The 19622-nt window shown below is 44.8% G+C and overlaps 1 long non-coding RNA gene and 1 pseudogene across 1 annotated transcript; one reads left to right on the plus strand and one right to left on the minus strand.

Moving 5' to 3' along the window:
• The first annotated feature begins 1742 nt into the window (after positions 1-1742).
• Positions 1743-19126, plus strand: LOC132208750 (uncharacterized). The gene is made up of 4 exons (XR_009444882.1): positions 1743-1938; positions 4739-4887; positions 10026-10123; positions 15242-19126. It is a non-coding gene; the product is annotated as an uncharacterized LOC132208750 (long non-coding RNA).
• LOC132208773 (U2 spliceosomal RNA) lies at positions 18887-19063 on the minus strand (annotated as a pseudogene).
• Positions 19127-19622: the final 496 nt, after the last annotated feature.

The following is a 19622-nucleotide window of genomic DNA, read 5'->3' on the forward strand; positions in this document are numbered from 1 at the left end:
ACGAACAAAGGGACTTTGAAAACCGGGATGTTTAGGGAGTAAATTCAAGAGCTTATGGCCTTGGAAACTGAAAACATGAAAAAGGTGGGAGAGGTAAAACCAGAAATCTACTGGAGGTTGGAAGTCAGGGAGAACAAATGTCTTGAAGGAAAAAGCAAAAGAACAGTAGATGTTTGAACTTAGTAACACAAGCAGAAATTGATGAGAAACTCAGCTTATCTGGCAGTGCTTGTGGAGAGAGAGCAACATTATTGTTTTGTGTCCAGTGACCCTTCTTCAGATATATCTCAGAGGGGTTTGCAGCTGGACAGACTATCAAAGGAACGAGGTGTGAAGACAAAATTTCAAAATAAGGATATGATTTTCAAAACCTTGGTGCTTTGCCACTCAGAAAATGTTTATGTTAGTGAGCACAGGATGGCAAAACTTGAAGATGTTAAAATCGGTGAGAATAAACACATGGGCAGCAGATTTTTGGATCATTTCAAGATTTCAGGGAAGTAGTATTAAGAAGCCGGCCGGGAGTGTGTTTGGGGAGTTAAGTCGAGAGGTAGCAAAGGAATGGATGAGAGTTTCAGCAGCAGATGAACTGAGATGCTGTTGAGGTTGAAATTGTATGTGGACTTTGTGATAATGAGTGTGGGGGTGAGTAATGTGGTTGGAAGCTCATCTTGGGATGAAATATTGCACCGCGACTGTGACCAGTGTGTTACCTGCCAGTTCCCAGGGGCAGGGATGGAGTCAGTGGCGAGAGAGTAGAATTTTGCTCAGAGCCTGGATTGATATTTTTCATTGTCTATTTATATGTGATCTACACCCCTTTTCAAACAGGAACGGACTTGGCAGCAGAACTAATTTGTGAACCAACTGTCAGCTTTATTGAAACAAAGTGTGGAGTTTATCTGTTATGAAGCAAACTACAGTGACAAACTCAGACAGCTACTTACAGTTGAACGTGGATTATACTGCTAAAGTCAATAACTAGGCAGTAGAGCCGTGATACAACAAATTGGAGTTTTTGCAGCCTCGGTCTTCAAACTTTTTTTTCTGCCTTGGGCTTTTATCTTCTGATTCTCCTTGCTTTCCATTGCACAGACCTTTCTTGAGAATCTCTTTTATGCTTGTTCTTTTTTGATTAACCTCCCTCTCTGCCCAATCACAGTTCATATGAACAACACTCACCTCACGAAACCACGTGATGTTCTTCATGTTCATAATTATTCCCTTTACATCTTACCTGAGGACTGCTAGACCTGTATTTATTATCCTTATTTCACCGCCATTTCTCTATTCGCTGACAGAGCGGTATCAAAAATATCTTTAGCTTTGAGCTTCCAGAAGCCTTTTCAATCGCGACTGATTAAAAAATAACAAAAGAACTGGGATGTTGTAAACCGGGAACAAAAACAAAGTTGCTGGAAAAGCTCAGCAGGTCTGGCAGCATCTGTGAAGGTGAAAAGACAGAGCTAACGTTTCGGGTGCAGTGGCCCTTCCTCAGAGCGACTTATCAAAACCCCAGGATCGCTAATGTAACAATCTTTCTCATCCAGTTCTCAGTCTCATTTGTCTCAAAATGCAACATTGTGACGACGATCATTTGCTTCTGACAATAACACAAAGCACTGCGCATGCTCAGCTCACAGTGAAGTCTGGCTGATTGATCAATGCGCGACCAATAGAAGCACAGGTGTGCCGTGCAAGACAGCGCGAATGTCGCCCAATCGGAATGAAGAGAGGGCGGGATCAGTGAAAACCACGTGATCATCCACGACAGCGGTCCAGAGTCGCTGAGATAACCGGAACTGCTGAGGCCGGAGAATTCGAGATAACACGGTGTGCAGCTGGATGAACACAGCAGGTCAAGCTGTACCAGAGGAGCAGGAAAGCTAACGTTTCGGGCTTGGATCTTTCGTTGAGACCAAGATTTGTGCAACTGAGGTAAGAGCAGGCCGCGGTAAAGAAAGCAAAACGGCAGAAAGCTGGAGGGAAGTGATATTCGTATGGGTTTCGAAGTTTTACAAACAGTTAGTGCACGTCGGAAAACACACATTTGAAACTCCCAGACTCACGTTTGCAGAAAACAAATCAATGCCTCAGATGACGATAGGCCCCTGTGACCGTCACCATCTTTATTGGGGGCAATGATCCGCGGGGCGCATGCGCGACAGCTTTAACTTTGAAAGAGCCGGGGTGAAGCTGGGCGCATGCGCAGCCGCCTCCAGCTGAACGTGAGAGAACAAGGTGTGGATCTGGAGGAACACAACAGGACAGGCAGCATCAGAGGGGCAGGAAAACTGGCATTTTCGGGCCTACACCCTTCAGAAATGGGGAAGGGGAAGGGGATACTGAAATAAACAGGGAGAGAGGGGGAGACAGATGGAGAGGAGACAGACAAGTTAAAGAGGTGGGGATGGAGCAGGTAAAGGTGAATGGAGGAGGGGATAGATGAGAGGAAGAACAGGTTAGGGAGGTGGGGATGAGGAGTTGTTTATTGCGAACTGAGTGTAGGTGTTCTGTAAAGTGGTCCCCAAGCCTCTGCTTGGTTTCCCTGATGTAGACGAGGCCACAACGGGTACAGCGGATGCAGTATACCACATTAGCACCTGCATTTCCCCATGCGTAGAGCTTTTCAGCCATCTGTTATTTCCTGTCCTGCAGGTCTGACCAGGTCCCCTCTACTGACCCCCTTATGCGCTTAGGTGAACTTGTTCTCATCGTCAACAACTTCTCTATCAACTCCTCCCACCTCCTACAGACAAAGGGGATGGCCATGGGTACCCACATGGGCCCAAGCTATGCCTGCCTCTTTGTCAGAACAATCCCTCTTCCGTACACACACTGGCTCTGAACCCCACCTCTTCGTCCGGGGCATGGATTACTGTATCGGCACTGCCTCGTGCTCCCACGAGGAGCTCGAACAGTTTGTCCACTTCACCGACACCTACCACCCCAAGCTTAAGTTCACCTGAGCCATCTCTTAACACCTCTCTCACCTTCTGGACCTCTGTTTCCATCTTAGGCAACCGTCTAGAGACCAATATCCATTTCAAGCCCACCAACTCTCTCAGCTACCTAGAATACACCTCCGCCAACCCACTGCCCTCCAAAAAATGCCATCTCCTATTCCCAATTCCTTCACCTCCGCCGCATCTGCTCCCAGGATTCCACTCCCGTACGTCTGATGTTGTTTCTTTTCAAGGACCGCAACCCCACCCCCCACCTCTTTTCACCCGCAGTGATCGAGAATGCCCTTGACCATGTCTCCTGCATTTTTCCACAACTCCTAACTCGCACACCGTCCCTGCAATAACAACCGAAAAAGAATCTCCCTCATCCTCACGTACTGGATCCACCGCATCATCGTCTGACATTTCCGCCATCAGCAATACGACCCCAACACCAAAGACACTTTCCCTCCCCACCCTTGCCTGTTTTTCGGAGGGACCACACTCTCCATAAATCCCTTGTCCACTCCACACTCCCCTCCAGCCCCACCACACCTGGCACTCTTCCCTGCAAATGCAGGAAGTGCTACACTAGCCCCCACACCACCTCCCTCACCCCCATCCCAGGCCCCAAGAAGACTTTCTACATCAAGCAGATGTTCACCTGCACATCTGCTTAGTGGTATACTGCATCCCCTGTACCCGTTGTGGCCTCCTCTACATTGGGGAAACCCAGTGGAGGCTTGGGGACCACTTTGCAGAACACCTACACTCGGTTCACAATAAACAACTGCACCTCCCAGTCGTGAACCATTTCAACTCCCCATCCGTTTCCTCAGACGAAATGCCTATCCTGGGCCACCTGCAGTGCCACAACGATGCCACCCAAGGGTTGCAGGAACAGGAACTCGTATTCTGCCTGGGAACCCTGCAGCGCAATGGTGTCAATGTGGATTTCACAAGCTTCAAAATCTCCCCTCCCCCAACTGCATCTCAAAACTAGCCCAGGTTGCCTCTGCTTCCCTAGCCTGTTCTTCCTCTCTCCTATTCCCCCCTCCCACCTCAAGCGGCACTCCCATTTCCTGCCTACTAACCTCATCCCACCTCCCTGGACTGACCTATCACCTCCCAACTTCCCACCGATACTCACCTTTACCTGCTCCATGCTGGCCTCTTTGACTTGTCTGTCTCCTCTCCACATATCTTTTCTCTCCATCTTTGATCTGTCTCCCCCTGTCTCCCTATTTAGTTCAGAAACCTCTTTCCCCTCCCCCATTTCTGATGAAGGGTCTAGGCCCGAAACGTCAGCTTTCCTGCTCCTTGGCCTGCTGTGTTCATCCAGTTCCACAACTTGTTATCTTGGATTCTCCAGCATCTGCAGTTCCTATTATCTCTTATCCAAGAGAAATGTTTGTTTCTTCTGGATTTCTTTCTCAGAGTGTGGGATAATAGCAGCTCGCACTGCTCTTAGTCACTTCTGTGCTCCCTGATCACCTTTGTCGGTGTTTAATCTCTTCAGTCTCTAATGATGGATACATTTGATCTCTGTAGTGTATTACTGTTACTTCCTTATACCTTTTTTGTAAATAAATTTTCCACTGCTGCCCACCCCCTGACCACGTGCTGCTGTCTTACCAGATTAATTTTTGAATGGTATCTTTCACTGTCAGGCAATGTATTCCCAGAAAGAGAGTGCATTTTTCTTCCATTTCAGACCACCAAATTCGGCAGCATTTTTATTCTGTTTCATTCATTTTGCACTTCTGCAACATTTACTGTTTCTCCTTCCACAGATACCAGCGATCGTTGCCGAAGCCCTGTTGCCTGTTGAGAAGTTTAACCTTCGTGTCCTGCTGCAGTTTGTATGATGAAGGTGCTCCCACAATACGGTCATTTGAGAAGTTACAGATCATTCATCTAGCAATACTGAAGAGCTAACGGTGTATGTCCAAATCAACAAACAATTTGTATTTGATTATCATGTGTTATAATTTCACAAAAATATTATCAAGAAACTTTTATCGTAAGGCCATATTAGGTCAGGTGACCAAAAAGTAACTGAATTTGCAGGTTTTCATGACTATCTTAAAGAAGGAAAGCAAACCTAAGAGGTTTATCATGGGAATTCCAGACCATGTTGCCTGGCAACTGTAGAAACAGCCTCCAATAGTGAAGGGATGATTAAACGCATTGTTGGAGTCTGGAACTAAATGAGTTATCGAAGTCTTGAAGGTTGTGTGGTGCAGGGAGATAGGGCTCATCACAGCCAGGAATGAAATCAAGGATGAGAATTTTAAATTGTTGCTTATAAATAGGAGCCTTTGTGGGTCAGGGAGCACAGCAGTGATGGTGAACAGGTCTTGGTACAAATGAACTTGTGTGCAGCAGAATTTTAGGTATTCTTGAGGTTACAGGGATGTTGAATGTGGGAGGCCGACTGGCGGTGAGTTTGGACAGTTAAGTCTAGAGGTAACACAGGAATAGATGAGAGGTTCAGCAGATGAGCTGAAACTAAGGTGTCACTGTCGGGTCATTTCCACTGAAGTGGAAGTAAGTGGTTTTTGTGCAGGACTCTGCAGTTACCCTCACCTCACCTCAGGATTCAGCTGTTTGTGAATATGTGGATCAAGTCTGTAATAAGATCAGGAACCGAGTGCCCGCCGTGGCCCAAACTGCGTATCACTGAGCAGGTTACTGCTGAGTAAGTGCTGCTTAATAGTGCTGTTGACAACACCTTCCATCACTTTACTGATGATAGAGAATAGACTGCTTGAGGGGAAATTGGTGGGGTTCGATTTGCTGTGTTTTTGTGCTGAACAGACCTGGGCAGTTTTCCAAATTGTCAATAGATGCCAGCGCTGTAGCAGGACTGAAACAGTTTGGCTTGGCGCTGGCCACCTCTAGAGCACTAGTCATCTGTACTATTGCCAAAGTGTTGCCAGGGTGTGTAACCTTTCAGTCATTTATTAATATTATTTGAAATGAATCAAATTGGATGAAAACTCACATCTGATGTCGGGGACCTCTGGAGAAGGTGAGATGGATCATCCAATTGGCATTTTTGGCTGAAATTTGCTGCAGTCTTATCTTTTGTGTGGATAGGTTGGGCTCCTCTGTCAGTAAAGATGGGGATTTTTGGCATGCTTCCTCGAGTGAGTTGCTTAATTGTCCATCACCATTCTCGACTGGGTGTGGCAGAACTGCAGAGCTCACATCTGATCTATTGGTTAGGGGTGGCTCAGCTCTAACGCTTGCTGCTTATGCTATTTGGCATGCAGATAGTCCTGTTTGGTAGTTTTGAGGTTGGCACCTTTATTTTTAGGTAAGCCTGGTGCTGCTCTTGGCATGCCCTCCGATACTATCCATTCAACCAGTGTTGATCCCTGGGATCAATGCTAATGGTTGACTGTAGGATATGCCGAGCCACGAGGTTACAGACTGTGCTGGATTAAGTTCTGCTGCTGTTGATGTCCCACAAAGCCTCATAGATATCTGGTTTTGAGTTCCTGTGTCTGTTCCAAGTCTGTCTCTTTCAACCGAAGTTTGTGCCACCCAACGCAATGGTGGGTATTGTATCAGTGATAATGGGAACTGCAGATGCTGGAGAATCCAAGATAATAAAATGTGAGGCTGGATGAACACAGCAGGGCCAGCAGCATCTCCTCTGATGAAGGGTCTAGGCCCGAAAAGTCAGCTTTTGTGCTCCTGAGATGCTGCTGGCCCTGCTGTGTTCATCGAGCCTCACATTTTGTTAGCATGCAATGGGGGTATTCTCAAGTTTAAGATGAGGCTTTGTCTCCACAGGACTATGCGCTGGTTGCTGTTATCAATCCTGTCATGGACAGATGCATCTGCAGCTGGGAAATTTGTGACAATGAGACCAGCTATGTTTTTCCCTTCTGTTGGTTGTGGCACCAGCTGCTGCAGTCCCAGCCAGGCAGCTTTGTCCTTGAGGATCCAACCAGCTTGATTGGTAATCCTGCTGCTAACTACTCCTGATGGTGGGCATTGAGTACAAGCAGTGCCGTTCACACTCTGTGCTTCCTCCAAGTGCTGTTCAACATGGAGTTTTTTTTTTCAATTAAAATTCACTCTTGGGATATGGAAATCACTAGCTGGACCAGTGTTTATTGCCAGGAAGGCAGTTAATAGTCAACCGCATTGCTGTGGGTTTGGAGTCACATGTATTGCAGACCAGGTAAGGATGGCAGATTTCCTTCCCAAAAGGATGCAAATGAACCAGATGAGTCTTCCCTGAAAATCAGCAATGGTTTCATGGTCATCATTAGACTCGTAATTCCAGATAATTACTTAATTCAAGTTTCGCCATTTGCCATGGCAGGATTTGAACCCAGGTCCGCAGAATGCTATCTGGGTCTCTGGATTAATAATCTAGCACTAATACTGCTGCCAATTTATCAACCGAGGAAGGATGATACGTGGTAACGAGCAGGAGTCATGAGACTTCCAGGCGTCGATGTCGAGTTCTCTCAGGACAAATAATCCGGTCAGAATAGCACTGTGTTGCCACGTCTGCTGGGTCTGTCCTCCTCGTGGGACAGGCCGTCACTGAGGACAGTGGTGATGTGTTGTTGTCTGTAAGGTTAGTTTCCATGAGTCTGACGCTGTTTCTTGTCTAGACTTTGAGTCACCTCTCCAAGTTTTGCTGCTAGCCCCCAGATATGAGTAAAGAGGAGTTTGTGGGGTCAATAGGACTAATTCTGCAGGTGTCTTTCCTCGTGCTTTGGTAGATGCCAAGTGGGCCACCCAGCTTCATACCTTTGTTGATATTTTGCAACTGAGTGGCTTGGTTGGCAAATTTCTTACCCTGAAGGACATTAGATTTTTTTGTTTTTGTTTTCTGCCATTAGCAGTGGTTCCATGGCAACCAGCTGATACTAAATTCCAGTCTTTTTTTAAATTGAATTCAAATTCCACCATTTGCTGCGATGGGATTCGACCCAGACTTCTGTTGTACATTTTAATATCGTAGATAAAAGTTAATATCACCAATGCAGGCTTTGTTTCTTTGCAAAACGCTGTCCATCATCCTATCTCCTCCATCCTCCCCTGCAACAGCAAGTGAGGGAGACACATGGAGTTTCTATGTCACTAAGATTGAGACAATCCAATCAACTGCCTCTGCTGCTTCCCTCTCTTCCACGAGCCCACCAAACCAAATTGCCTGACGCGTTGCTCCTCGTTTTAGGCTTAAACTTGCATCTTTGTCCAGTCTCATGTCAAGCCTTATCAGAACTTATCCTAGCCCTTTTTCCTATTCTCTTAAACTCCAAATATTCGCTCTCTCGCTCTTTCCCCCACGCATGCCAATTCGCAGATATTGTTACTTGTTCTGTATGCTTCTCTTTTCTGGTTATGTCCTTCTCACCCATTCTGTTTAAAACGAATGTTTGACCTCACCGTCATTGGAAAATCCCACTCCATCTCCACTCCTGCCTGAAATCAATGTCGTCGTTGTCCCTCAAGGGTCTATCCTTGGTCCATCCTGTTTCTCACCGACATACTGCCAGGAGGTGAGGTCTTCCACAAGCACTGTCAGGTTTTGCATGTATTCTACAATGTACAGATCTAACTCCCCCGTCATCACTCTCCTTTGCTCCACTGTTACTCAATTATAAAACTGCTTATCATACTTCCACTACTTGATTAGCTGAAATTTCCTCCAATAACACTTTGTGATAGTTAAACACGTTCCTGCAGTTATTATTACAAATTACTTTTCTTTACTACTGTACTGAATCCATCCCTCTCGCTGGGAACTGTCTGAGGTTGAACTGCAGTCTTCTCAATAATGTTCTCACATCTGGCCTCACGATGAACTTCCTAACATACATCTTCTCAATCACATGTCAAAAATTTCAATCTCTAAAATGCTCCTCCTCTCCACCTCACTCCAGCTCATTTGTGACCGAAACCCCTTACCCATGTCTGTGTTGCCTTAAACTTGACGATTCCAAAAGAGAACCCTCTATTGTCTGCCTGATGAGGAATCTGCTCCCACGATGGGAAATATCCCTTCAGCATTTATCCTGGAAACCCACTTAAGAATCCTATATTTTTAATTAGCTCGTCTCTCCATCTTCAATAATCTAAATAGTAGATTCCAGGCCTGTTTAGTCTTGGCTTAAATGATAGTCCCTCCAAACCAGTGATCATGCTAGTCCATCTTCTCTGAAATGCCTCCAGTGAAGTGATATACTTGCTCAAATAAGTGGACCAAAAAAGCTGCTCGCATTCCTCCAGATGTTGTCTTGCCAGCAATTTGTACATTTGTCCTTAGACTTGTATTCCAAACTCTCATACTACAAACACCTTGACATAAGGGATAACATCCCATTACCCTCACGGATTACCCGTTGCAACTGTGTGCTCGCTTTGTGTTTCCTGCACAATTATTCCTGAGTCCCGTTGTGTTACAGTTTTCCACAGATTTTACCTTTTTAAATAACACTGTATTCTTTGGTTGTCTCCTCAAATGAACAACTTCACATTTTCCCACAGTTGTACTCCATTTGCCAACTTGTCGCCCATTTATCAATGTCTCTCCATAAACTGTAACCCTCGTGGAACTTGACTGTTATCCCCTTTTTTTATGTGATCCTCCCTCGTTCTTTTTGTTGGGAGCACTGGGCAACATGGCGCATATGTAATTGCTATCTTTTTAAGGGACATTCTTTCGAATGACCAGAGGCTTACTGTCCATTGCTCAGAATCGAGACAACTTGTCCATCAAGTTGCATCAGCTTTTCCGGCCCAAAATCTCATTGTGGCAGTGCAGCAGCACAGAAGGAAAGAAAAGGAAGCGAATCCTGCTGCCTGCATCTCACTAACTCTCAGGCATTCTTTGCCATGTGTCAAAAACCTGCTGATCTGTTTAGTGACATGAAGCCCCAAGGTGGAAATTCCTAGAAACCCCAATACATTTCCCCCTGAATCAACTGCTGACCCCCACAAAGGATAATGTGTAGCAGGGACAATGCACGGTTATCCTCGGCCAGGAGGAGGGGCTGGTGTGAAATTCGAACCGGACTGACTGCATTTTATGAATTTGTGTTACAGGATATTACAAGTGGACTTTCAGGTGGGAGTCTCAATAGTTGTAGCACCAAACTCTGACAGAATTACTCGATTCATCAGGACCTGGATATTCACATTATGTGAGTATTGTGTTCCTGCTCATTTCCCATTTGCCACGTAAAATTTTTCTTTTAAATCACCCCATTCTCTCAATAGATCGTCCCTTAAACTTTCAACATACGTCGTGTAATCATTTGCCTGGTCAGTTGATGAGTGGGTGTACGTTTTATCATCGTAATGTATATCTTTTGTAAACATCTCTGTCAAAGGTCCCCTCAAAACCCTTTGTTACAAGGAGAATAATCTCAGTTTCCCCAAACACCTGATTCCCCAATGACTGACTGCTGTCGATAAGGCACTCATCCGGCTTGTGTTGAAACATTTTCCACTTCCCTGCATCAGTGCAGCCCTGACAATATGAAAGAAAGTGAACATCCTCCAGATGAAGCACTGTCAGAGTGGTGTCCCATCCACCACATTCAACATTCAGCATTCCCCTCTACACCACCGAGGCAAAGTGGCATCACTGTGCCAAAGGTAAAGTCACTGTAGTCCTACCTGACCATAGGGCTGGCTTAACCTGAAGATTACCACACCCCAGGCGAGGGGAGAGGTTGAGAAGGAGAGTCCATCTATTGTAGATGGATATTCTCAATATGTACCAGCAACGCCCAAGTCACATGAAAGAATAATGTTTAAAAAAAACAGCCCTAACCATGCAACTAAAAACCCTCTTCCTACAAACCATTCTGTAAAATCTCCTCTGTCCCCTATCAGGGTCCCTCCCGTCCTTCACAGTGTGTGTGGGATCTTTGGTTTGCACAGACTCAGCTCGTCTCTGCTCCTGTCTGTGATGTCATCATTCTGTGACAATGGCACTGAACCTCACTGTGAGGGTGGTGGGCACAGAGATCCTCATAGCGTTTAAGGCATATTTAGATGCCCACTTGTGATGCCAACACAGACAGGTCTATGGGCCAACTGCTGGAAAATTAGATTAGAATAGTTAGGTTGTGGTTTTTAACCAGCCCAGGCTGGATGGGCCACAAAGCCTTTTTCTGGACTGTAGACCTCCGAGACTCTTCACGTAGGAAGATGCCCAGCAATATTTCAAGCCATTTCAGAAAATGAGGTATTAGAATGAATAACTCATGATTGCTCAGTGTTTTCGGGAGAAAAGTGAGGTATAGAGATGAAGTGGTTTACCAGGAAGTTCTGGAGCTTGAATCCCAGGAAACTGCAAGTGCCACCATCAAGTGGAGGAATAAAAATGGGGCATCATCATTAGGACTGTATTAGAGGAAGGGACATATTGAGATTTGTGAGGCTGGAGAATATTAGAGACAGGAAGGGTTCTGAGAGTGGAGAAGATTTCAAAAGTCGGGAAAAGTGAGGTTGGAGGAGGTTACAGAAATGGTGAGGATTGAGAGGCTGGATTAGATGTCAAACAAAGTGAGGTTTGTGAGGGTAAAGACAATTACAGCGCTGAAGAAGTTTATATGTATTGGATGAATTTAGAGACAGGAGGGCGTTGAACAAAGAACGAAGAAAATTACAGCACAGGAACAGGCCTTTCAGCCCTGTAAGCCTGTGCCAATCCAGATCCTCTATCCAAACCTGTCACCTATTTTCCAATGATCTGTATTCCTCTGCTCCCTGCCCATTCATGTATCTGTCTAGATACATCTTAAATGACGCGATCGTGCCCACCTCTACCAACTCCGCTGGCAATGCATTCCAGGCACACTCCACCTGCTGTGTAAAGAATTTACCACACATATCCCCCTTAAACTTTCCCCCCTCACCTTGAAATCTGGAAGAGATTAGAGGTGAGGTTTGTGAGACTGGAGGAATCTACAGAGATAGTGAGAATTCAGAGGCTAGAGAGGGATTCCAACGACAGGCAGGTCGTGAGGCTGGAAAGGGATTTCAGGAATGTGGAGGGTGGTGAGGCTCGAGGTGATGGCTGCAATAGTGCAAGTAGTGAGGCTTGAGGGTCATTCTCATGATAGGGAGGGTGGTGATGTTTGAGATATGATTCCTGCGATAGAGAGGGTGGTGAGGCTTCAGGGCAGGTTATCGTCTTAAACAGCACGTGGAGAGCAGCAGTTACAGAAAGTGGTTCACCACCACCTTCTCCAAATCAAATAAAAATGGGCAATCAATATTACTCTGGGCAGCAAAGGCCACATCCCATAAGTAAATTAAAATTATGGGTTTCTGGTTGGAGAGAGCTAGAAGAAGCTGAGAGAATTCTCCTTGGGTCTGATTAGCAATGATTTTGTCGAGTAGTAGATTTGTTTCCAGGATGTTAGTTTGCAGAGAGAGAAAAAATATTAACATTGTGTCAACGTTGGTAACTGCAGAATACAACACTCAGATAATTGGCAAATAATGCAGGGTGAAAATGTGAAGGTTACTTGACTCAGCAAGTTCCCAGGACCTGGAACAGACTGAATGGGAGCTGGATGCAGATTTAGCAGTTATGATCAAGAGAGAGTTGGGATTAACTTTTAAGGCATGATCAAGAGGGCGTTGGACAAATGGCAGGGGAATTGGGTCGGATTTGCAGCACCTCTAGAATGAGAGTGAAGCCTTTGACAGGGTTCCACATGGTAGACTGATGAGTAAAGTTAGATCACATGTGATTCAGGAAGAGCTTGCAAATTGGGAGCAAAATTGGCTCATTTGTAGGAGAGAATGTGGTGCTGGAGGATATTTTGCAGAGTGGAGTTCTGTAACCAGCTGTGTTCCACAGCAATCGGTACAGGGTCAACTTCTTTGTTTCTCGTTAATATAAATGATTTGGAAGAGAATTTAAGGGACAAAATTAATAAGTTTGCAGGTGATACTAGAAATGGTGTTTATAGTAGTTAGTGAAGGTTATCTAAGATGACAACGAGATCTTGATCAATTGGCTCAATGGGTTGAGGAGTGGAGGATGAAGTTCAATTTGAATAAATGTGAGACATTGTAATTTGGGAAAATGAACTAGTGTAGGACTTACACAATTGATGGTTGCACCCAGGGTAGTGTTGTGGAACAGAGAAATGATGAGATTCAGGTACATGCTACTTTGAAGTTTATGGAGACAGGTAGACAGGCTGGTTAACAAGTTGTTTCGCACACTTGCCGTCATTGCTCAATCTTTGGAGTCTCGGAGTTGGGATGTAATGTTGAGATTGTACAGTACATGGTGAAGCTTCATGTGAGGTATTGTGTGCAGTTCTGGTCACCCTGTTACAGGAAGGATGTTATTATTAAACTGGAGACAGGTCAGTAAAGATATGCTGGGATGTTGCCAGGAATGGCGGGCTTGATTATTAAAATAGACTGCCAAAGCTAGGACTTTCCTCACTGGAGCATAGTAGGTTAAGGGATGACCTTGCAGAGGTGCTTAAAATCATGAGGGCACAGATTAGATGACTATTAAGGGCTTTTTTTCCCTAGGATTGGGCAATTTCAAGACAAGGGGACACGTGTAAGATGAGAGGAGAAAGACATATTTTAAAAAAGATATGACGCTGAGATAGTAAATAAGTATTTCACACGAGTATTTACTGCAGAGAAGGATATGGAAGCTAGAGAGCTTGGAGACATAAATAATGAGTCGTGAAAAGTGTCCATATTACAGGGGTCTACCTGCTGTACATCTTAAACTGCATAAAGGTGGATAGGTCCCTGGCACCCGATCAGGTGTTACCCACAAACTACCCACAAATAGAGGGGGTGGTCAGGCTTCAAGGCTTTTCCCTTTTGATGTCCTGGAACATGGACTACGGCTGGGTCATTTGCTGAGATATTTGCATCACTGATAGACACTGCTGAAGTGCCAGAGTGGCTAATGTGGTGCCATTCTTTAAGGAAAAGCCGGAGGACCATCGACCGTTGAGCCTGATGTCAGTGTTGGGTAAATTGCTGGAGGGGATTCTGAGGGACTGGATTTGCATGTGTTTAGAGAAGCAAAGACTGATTAGGGATAGTCAACATGGCTTTGTGAGTGGGGAATCTTGTCTCACTAACTTGACTGAGTTTTTTGAAGAAGTGATGAAGGCAAAGCAGTGGACATTGTCTATCTGGACTTTAGCAAGGCATTCACCAAAGCTCCACATGACAGACTGGTTCGCAAGATTAGATCAAATGGAATCCAGGCAGAGTTAGCTATTTGAAACAAAATTGGCATGAAAGTAGGAGACAAGATCATGGTTGGGGGTGTCTATTTTTTCAGTCTAGAGGACTATGAACAGCAGTGTGCTGCAAGGATCGGTGCTGGGTCCACTGCTTTTTGTCATTGATATAAATCATGTGGAATGCATATTGGAGGAATGGTTAGTAAGTGTGCAGATGACACAAATTGTTGTAGACAGCAAAGAAGTTTGCCTCCAAGTACAATGGGAACTTAATCAGATGGGTCGATGGGCCGAGGAGTGCCAGAAATCATTTTAGTTTGGAAAAATGCGAGCGATCGCATGATGGTAATGAAAATCAGGGCAGGGCTTAAACAGATAATGATGAGGCCCTGGGGACTGTTACACAACAGAGACTCCTTGGGGTGCAGGTGCACAGTTCCTTGAAGCTGGATTGCAGGTATAGAAGGTAGTGACGATGATATTTGCTATGCTTGCATTTATTGGTCAGTGCATTGAGTGTAGGAGTTGGGAGGTCATGTTATAGGCTGAACAAGACATTGATTATGCTGCGTTTGGAATACTGTTCAGTTCTGGTCTCCCTGCTGTAGGAATGATGCTGTTAAACTTGGCAGGGTGCAGAAAAGATTTACAAGGATGTTGGAAGAGTTGGAAATTTTGAGCTGTAGGGAGAGGCTGAATATGCTGGGGCTGTTTTCCCTGGAGCATTGAAGGCTGAGAGGTGACCTTATAGAAGTTAATAAAATTATGGTGGGCATAGGGTGAGTAGCCAGTTTAAGCTGAGAGGGAAAGTTTTTTTTTAAAAAGGGAAAGTGGGTGGTGCCTGTGTGGAATGACCTGCTAGAGGAACTGGTGGAAGCTGGGACAATTATGACATTTGAGAGACATCTGGATGGGCATGTGAATAGGAAGGGTTTAGAGCAATATAGGTCAAATGCTTGCAAATGGGATTAGATTAATTTGGGATATCTGGTCAGCATGGACAACTGGGACCAAAGGGATTGTTTCGTGGTGTACAACTCCGACTAAGCATTTTTGTTTTCATTTCAGATTTCCGCAATTTTACTTCTGCACTGTTCTTAGTCTTTCGATCCCTCTGAAAGACTGAGTTACAGATCTATACACTGCCTGTCCATCCTCCCTGGATCTCCCACCTTCTTTCAGTTTTGTGCAAACACTGACTGGATCCCTTACCTGGAGGATATTTATTTATGAATTTGTTCTAATGATAATCCATCATATTCCCCAAGTATCGCTCCACAAATGTCCAGAGGATTTCTGTTTCACAATCTGCGTGTGTTCTTCTGGTTTCTCACTCACTGCACTTGTTTTCTGTCTGAAAGCTTAGTCTACAGTTGGAGAATTCAAACAGGAACACATCCAGATCTGACAGTCACTTTGTTTATCACAACTCAATTACCTCAGGATTTTGAACACTGAAGGAAAAAGCAGCACTCGCAGTGGGGAGAAATGCATATGGTCTGTGAGGATTCATCTGAAATGTCCTTACACCAGCTCAGTGACACTGGGGAGAGACCATTCACCTTCTCTAAATGTGGGAAAGCATTCACTCAGTCACCCAAACTGTTAACACCCCAGTGAGTTCACAAAGAAGCACAGTTGAAGGGTTTTGCTGTCACACTCAATATCAAATGAACTATGGTTTTGGGCTGTTTGTACTGATGTTACTGATCCCTGCTCAATTAAAGGTACTGGTATTGTGGATAAAATGTTAATATCAGTTGTGTATCTGTCAGGTAGAGCTTGGAAATAGTCATGTTGTCATGACACATCGATACATTCACACTGACGAAAGACTATCCACCCGCACGGTATGTGAAAAGGGATTTCCTGGTTCATCAGGACTGGTTAACTAGCAGCAAATTTCTGAATAACTGTGAAGTTGGTTTTTGATTCTCCTTTTAGCTATGTACAAACCATGTTTTTTGGGCTTGTTTCTGGAGTCCATAGGATCCCTCCGGTGTGGAAGCAGACCATTTAGCCCATCAAGTGCGCACTGAACTTATGAAGCGTGTCCGACCCAGACCCTGCCTGCGTGGGTTTCCTCCAGGTGCTCCAGTTTCCTCCCACAGTCCAGAAAATATGCAAATTGGGTAGATTGATGATGCTAAATTTCCCATAGTGTCACGTGTGCAAAATGCAAGGACAGAGTAGGGTGTGAGGCTGGGTGGGATGCTCTTTGGAGGGTTCGTGTGGACTCGATGGACGAATGGCCGTCTTCCACACTGTAGGAATTCTGTGATGATCTCGATGGCCCTTTATTTGTTGGTTATGCCTGGTCATTATGTCTGCACACCTTTACAATTACAGATTCTATTGATCTCCACGGACATGTTTCAATTTTTAATAGATATTTGTTTATTGGAAACAATGCAATCTTTCCTTTTGATTTTTATCCACAAAATGAAAGTTTTAAATCGAAATAAAAGATTGGGATGAGTCCTGTACTATAATCCCTGATTGGGAAAATGCAATCGGCTATGAAACCTGGTGACCATTGTGACTCTGTCTGGGGGAAATGCAGTCTCCTCAGATCCTTACCTGTTGTCCATAGCAGTGATGGATCTCATGATGAATACATAAACCAAGACATTGTGTGATATCTAGTGTATATTTTCTATTTATTCTTCTGTCTATTACTCCACAGAGACTGAGATAATGGTCTGGGCACCGAGGTTTGAAACCCACCATTCCACATGGTAGAATTTGAGTTTAAACAAAAAATTCTGAAATAAGAATCTAATGATGACTGTAAATCTGTTTTCATTGTTGGAAAAACCTATGTCTTTTAGGGAAGGAAACTGCCATTCTTAGCCAGGGATATCAAGATCCCATGAATGAATTTTTAAAAATTAATTTTTAAAAAAATCTCCTGCAAATACACTTATCTGTCTTAATTTATTTGACAACCGACAGTTCAAACTGGTTGGTGGTCACTTTCACTTTTGATAAAGTTGTGGCCATTTCATGGTTGAAACAAAAAAAAATGCAATGATTGGAACCACAGTTGTTCTCATCAAAGCATGCATTGTTCCTACGTGTTTGAAAAAAAAACCTCATCTCACTTATGAGCCAGAAATCAAAGTTGACCAGATCCTGATGCTGTGTACCATGGAATTGAAATTCTTCACCGTCTTATCCACTTGTGTCGCTATTTCAGGGAGCTATGGACTTGAACGTCCCAAACTCATGAACACCTTGAGAATTTCATCAAACTTGCCCCCAATGGCAGGAATGGACTGGGTCAGCTTGGGTTGAAGATCATAATTCAGGCTCAACAAATCTACTGGAGCATTTTGAGGATGTAATTAGTGGTGAGTGTGGCCACCTCTCTGCACTGTAGTGATACAGATCCCCTGATCCTGCTTGTCCCAAATGGCTGATATTGAATGATTCCTTGGACATGCTGTGTCAGGATCTCCTGACTGAATCCTGTCTCCCTTGCCCTGACCGAGAACTGTTTCTCTGAGACTTTGCGACGTGACCGTTTGGTCGAAACATATGTTTGTTGACACAGCTGCTGACCAGCCCTTGACTGACTGTTGGTAATAACAATGCTAAGCTGCCTGGCTTATGCCTGTGATAAGCACCAGGCAAGACAGGAGCACTGTGAGACATTAGGTTCTAGTTGAGACGTCAAAGTGCAAAAATGCCAGGGAAAGGCAGAGATATTGTGGCAGAACATGTCTCAGGTGCTGAAAAGTTTGTAGAGTTCTGACAGCAAGAATGCACTTTGTGCACAGGCAATTCTGCATCTTGATGTAGCATTTTTATTTAACTTCTGGCTCATTTCGCTAAATCTGCAAATATCTCTTTGTCTGGCTAATGTGAGTAGTGGTAATCTGATTAAACTCAAAGGCCTTGACTTGAGAAAAATAAAACAGTCACATGCACACTTGTTTGGTTGCTCTTGCACTCAACTGAAAAACGTGCGTTTGTATACACCATATCCTTTTGTGGCTCAGTGTTTCCAAAATCTCTAGTTCAATACATCCCAATTCGTCATCATCAAAGTCAAAACGAGTGAATATTTCGATAGCTTCATCTTTTTTTTCTTCTGAAATGCTATTTGTAATGAGGTAGTGGTGGCAGGCTATTTTCTTTTACTTCTGATGCATTGCGTGGATTTTCAGGGATAGTGTTGGTGGGAAGATGCAGCAGGTACCAGGGATGATGCACTAACATTCAGAGCAAGTGCTGAACATGCAGAAAAGGAGAGATTAACAGGTACCTTGGAACAAGCATAGTTGGAGAAGGTTGGGTGAGAGTACTGAGAGAAAGCACTTTGGTGGCAGCACCAGGACATGTGTTTGATTCCAGCCGTGGGTGACTGACTGCCTGTGTGGAGTTTGCACATTCTCCCTGTGTCTGTGGGTTTCCTCAGAGTGCTCCCACAGTCCAAAGATGCACAGGTTAGGTGGATTAGCCATGTTACATTGCCTGTAGTGTTTAGAGAGAGGTAGTTCAGGTGGGTTATAGATCGGGCTGGGATGCTCTGAGGTTTGGTGTGGACTTGTTGGGTTGAAGGGCTGTTATGGTTCCGGAGTGTTGAGCAGATGGTGGAGAATCTGAGATAACAGGCCAACTAGGACTGAAGGAACAGGAAGTCTGATGTCTCAGGCCGAGACACCCTTCCTGAAGTTTTGATCAGGCTGTTTTTTAAACTTGGTTTAATGAGACTGCACCAGTCCTGGAAACACTGCAATACCAGGATGATGCGTGGAGAGGATGGAGCAAGACCCTGTTCCAATTCCTGCTCCAAAAATCAGTTTAACATAGGGTCCTTAAGTAAAGGACATGTCCACATATTAAAGCTGATAAGAACAGATTTTTCTTTATTTGAAAAAATATACTTCATTCACAAGATGTACAAAAAATAAAACATGTTTATACACCTACCCAGTCATGCAAGCTGCTCCTGGTTACCCAAGGGGCTACGTACACCAAATAAAGGGAAAAAAACAAAACAAAGCAAAAGCAAAACAAAAGAAAAAATACCCTGGCAGTCGTCTTCCCCGCACAGTTCCCGTTGGCCCCCTGACGAGCTGGGGAAGGCGCCAGCTGGGCCCAGTTACCAGATAGGGCCCTTGTTTCTATTCTGGACGAGGGGTTTCATACGGCGGTCTTTCCCCACCGCACCTTGGCGGTAGCTTTCCCAAGCTTTCGTGTGTCCCTCAGCACGTAGTCCTGAGCCTGGGAGTGCGTCAGTCTGCGAAACGCGGTCGGGGTCAGTTCTTTCAGCTGGCAGACCAGCAAGTTGTGGGCAGACCAAAAAGCGTCTTTCACCGCATTGGCAGTTGATGTTGGGCTCGGTGTGCGTCCCGGGAAACAGCCCGTAGAGCACGGAGTCCCATATCACTGATCTGCTCGGGACAAACCTCGACAAATACCACTGCGTCCCCCTCCAGAC

Source organism: Stegostoma tigrinum, unplaced genomic scaffold (genome assembly GCF_030684315.1).
Source record: "Stegostoma tigrinum isolate sSteTig4 unplaced genomic scaffold, sSteTig4.hap1 scaffold_53, whole genome shotgun sequence".
In the NCBI taxonomy this organism is placed as follows: domain Eukaryota; kingdom Metazoa; phylum Chordata; class Chondrichthyes; order Orectolobiformes; family Stegostomatidae; genus Stegostoma; species Stegostoma tigrinum.